Raw genomic sequence first — 4388 nt, 5'->3', positions numbered from 1 at the left:
CTCCATATGTAACATTCTGCACTTGGAAGTTCCCATCCCCCGACCCAGGACACCAGACATCTTCATTTTTAATTCAGGGTAGAAAGGAGGAGACATCCCCTCAAGAGTCTCTCAGATCTCCCATGAAAGATGAGTCCTTGGGGCCGGGCGGGGTGGCTCACGCCTGTAATCCCAGCAGTTTGGGAGGCCGAGGCAGGTGGATCATCTGAGGTCAGAAGTTCAAGACCAGCCTGGTCAACATGGTGAAACCCCATCTCTACTAAATATACCAAAAAAGAAAATAGCCAGATGTGGTGGTGGGCACCTGTAATCCCAGCAACTCGTGAGGCTGAGGCAGGAGAATTGCTTGAACCCAGGAGGTGGAGGTTGCAGTGAGCCGAGGTTGCCATTGAGCTCCAGCCTGAGCAACAGGAGTGAAACTTCGTCTCAAAAAAAAAAAAAAAAAGAGTCCTGTGTATACAAAAATAGTCATGATGGCCAGAGCACCTGGTATGTGCATCAACCTTTACCATTGTCAAGATGACTCATTCCACTGGGCACGGTGGCTCACACCTATAATCCCAGCACTTTGGGAGGCCGAGGCCGGCGGATCACGAGGTCAGGAGATCGAGACCATCCTGGCTAACACGGTGAAATCCCGTCTCTACTAAAAATACAAAAAATTAGCCAGGTGTGGTGGCGGGCGCCTGTAGTCCCAGCTACTCGGGAGGCTGAGGCAGGAGAACGGCGGAGCTTGCAGTAAGCCGAGATTGCGCCACTGCACTCTAGCCCGGATGACAGAGAAAACAAAAAAAAAAAGAAAGCAGGTGATTACATCAGCCACAGCGGTTTCTCTAGAAATTCAGTATAGGAGTGGTTTAGGGGTGTCATTTCACAAGAAAAAGGGTGCTGGGTGAGTTGTCCAGAAACTGCAAAGCCAACCTACAGAGTTTTCTAGATTGTAGGTTTATGTGAAGTTGTTTGGGAAGAGGGTGAGGGAGTTTGTGATAAATATTAGGGTGACTAGGCCAGGCGCAGTGGCTCATGCCTGTAATCCCAGCACTTTGGGAGGCCGAGGCAAGTGGATCACCTGAGGTCAGGAGTTCGAGACCACCCTGGCCAACATGGCAAAACTCCATCTCTACTGAAAATACAAAAATTAGCCAGGCATGTTAGCACGTGCCTGTAATCCCAGCTACTTGGGAGACTGAGGCAGGAGAATCGCTTGAACCTATGAGGCGGAGGTTGCAGTAAGCCAAGTTCGCACCACTGCACTCCAGCCTGGGCGACAGAGCGAGACTGTCTCAAAACAAAACAAAACAAAACAAAAAGCAAACAAACAAAAACTTCCTCACAAGAATCCCAGGAAGGAGACGGAACGGAAGTGGGTGAGGGTTAGTTGCTGTGGGCCAAGCAACAAGGGTGTTGCCATGCCAGGCCTGGCCCTTTTGGTGGTCCTGGGTTCAAGTTCAGTGCTCCGCTCTCCCCTTGTAATGGCTACTTCCCTGCTACACTCTGGCCTGGATTCCCAGTTTCCTGAAACTGCTTCCAGGCAAAGCAACGCAGGTTACGATGGAACTTTTGCTACATTTGGCAAATTGCACTCTCAGGACAGCGTTTGCTCAAACTCTCCTTACATGCTGTAGCCAGAGAGAAGAGAAGAAATTTCTGGAATTCAAGAATCTCAGGGTCAAAATGTGCTTCAAGGCCTTTCTCTCCTCCCTGTCTGTGCCAGGGGCCACTGGGCTGAGGCGTGGTGAGCTCTCTGGGAGGCAGACAGCCTGAGCCCAGGGTGGGTTGGTTGTGGCTGCAACACAGAAAACCTGCAGGTCCTCGAGAGAGGTGCAAGGCAAACCAGAACCCAGGTGTCCGGGAGCCAGTGATGCCTGGTGGGAGGGTCACAAAGGACCCTCTTTGTGGGCCAGTGGAACCCCAGAGGGCCAGTACAAGCCCCTGCCCCCAGATGCCATCTCAGAGGCAGGCAAATTTCCTCCTTCCTTCCTTTCTTCCTTCCTTCCTTCCATCCTTCCTTCCTTCCTTCCTTCCTTCCTTCCTTCCTTCCTTCCTTCCTTCCTTCCTTCTTCCGTCCTTCCTTCCTTCTTCCGTCCTTCCTTCCTTCCGACAGGGTCTCTCTCTGTCACCCAGACTGGAGTACAGTGGTGCGATCTCAGCTCACTGCAGCCTCAATGGGAGGCAAACTTTTAAGAAAACATAAAAAGCCCTGACAAAAAATTCGAACTTAAATTGCCTGAACATTCACCCCCAAATGACAGACTTTACCCAAAAGAGTGTGTGTGTGCGTGCGTGTTTTTTTTTTTTTTTATTTTTAAAAAAATTTTTTTTGAGAGAGTCTCACTCTGTTGCCCAGGCTGGAGTACAATGGCATAATATCTGCTCACTGCAACCTCTGCATCCCAGGTTCAAGTGATTCTCCTGCCTCAGCCCCCCGAGTAGCTGGGATTACAGGTGCCCGCCACGACACATAGCTAATTTTTGTATTTTTAGTAAAGATGGGGTTTCACCATGTTGGTCAGGCTGGCCTTGAACTCCTGACCTCAGGCGATCTGCCTGCCTCAGCCTTCTGAAGTGCTGGGATTACAGGCATAAGCCACCGTGCCCCGCCCGGCCCGTGAGTGTGTTTTAAACCACAAGAGACTGAGGGGCCTTCAGGCAAGTTTGTTTCTTTTCAGCAGGTCTTGGGCCTTGAGGGAAGGGAAGTGGACTCTAGGAAATTAAGCAACTCCCCACTTTTGTTCATCTGACCTACAGGGTGGATGTTTTCTGTTCCCTTACATAAGCAGCACTTCCTGCATTTGGCTACAGAATATTTTTCTCACACAGCATCTCTTGGGGCGATCGTTTCACAAGACCCCTGGTGGTAAACACTGCCCCTCATCCAATGGCCGGTCTGGCCCCTGAGACTCCCAGGACCGAGCAGTGACCACAACATCTGGGTTCGTTGCCAGGGAAAACAGCAGGGAGGCCTGGGATGGCTCAGCGACCCCAGCCAGGCAGCCAAGTCCTCTTCAAGGTCAGGCTGTGTTTAGAGTGTTCTCCAAGTGTGGGAGGCCACAGCAGGGGTGGGTTGTGGAATCTGGTGTGCCAGGGTTGGAAAGGCCCCTACAGGACCCAACCCAGCAGCCCTTAACCTCTCATTCCTGCTCGTAGGGCCCAGGGACAGGAGGTGGCCTTCATCGTCGCAAAGCCAGGACTGGCTACGTAGGCCACGCCTTCTGCAAAGCAATAGCCCCCAGTGTGGCCTCAGCTAGGGGTGGTGACTGGGGATTTCTGGACATACAAATATAGCAAACCACATGACTTCTGATCACAACTTGACACAAATGCTAGAGAGACACACATATCTCAGCCCATAACCACACTGTGGGCTCATTCTTGCAGACACAGAGCCTTGACTGGTTCTTAGCTGTGTAATCACTAACAACCCACAACTTCTACAAGCCTGAGTTTCCTCTTCCTTAAAGTGGGAGACAGAGTATCACATCCTGTATCTCCAATCCTTGAAGCCAGATGCATGTCAGAGTTCCCAACTGATTTTTAGAAAGGTAATGGGGTGCAGGTATCACGTACTATGTAACCCACCCACCCCCAGCAGCCCTCCTCAGTCAAACATATTAATATTTTTACAGTGACAGTGAATATTCAAATTAAGCAAGAGACATAAAAACCATAAGTGAATTCATGCCAGATCAGGTCAGGTTTTGCCACTAAATGAATAAATTATTATTATTATTTTTTTAAGTTTTCGTTTTCAGGCCGGGTGCAGTGGCTCACGCCTATAATCCCAGCACTTTGGGAGGCTGAGGTGGGTGGATCACTTGAGGTCAAGAGTTTGAGACCAGCCTGGCCAACATAAAACCCCATCTCTACTAAAAATACAAAAATTAGCCAGGCGTGGTGGCGGGCGCAGGTAATCTCAGCTACTGGGGAGGCTGAGACAGGGGAATAGCTTGAACCCAGGAGGCAGAGGTTGCAGTGAGCCGAGATCGTGCCATTGCACTCCAGCCTGGGCAACAGAGCAAGACTTCATCTCAAAAATAAAATAAAATAAAATAAAAAAGTTTCCATTTTCAGACGATTCTGCATTTCAGAGTTATTAGCCTTTTAATGCCGGCCGTGCACCTCATAGGGCTGTTATCCCCATGAAGATGCTGTGGAGGAAAGCAGTTTCAGAACAATCAGTGATGATCGCTACTGTGAATCCACTATTCATCAGGTGCCCCATCGCTTGCTAATGGGCTCCTCACCATAGCTCTAAGCCACAGGAGCTATTTTCATACCCCATATAGGTCCATCCTATAACACAGCCAGGACAGAGACGAGAGACTCAGGCCTTCTGACTTTGATTCTGTTCTTTCATCTCGTTGTGCATGCAGTTAGAGAAACAGGCA

Source organism: Rhinopithecus roxellana, chromosome 13 (genome assembly GCF_007565055.1).
Source record: "Rhinopithecus roxellana isolate Shanxi Qingling chromosome 13, ASM756505v1, whole genome shotgun sequence".
NCBI classification, from domain to species: Eukaryota; Metazoa; Chordata; class Mammalia; order Primates; family Cercopithecidae; genus Rhinopithecus; species Rhinopithecus roxellana.
This window is presented reverse-complemented; position numbering follows the sequence as displayed.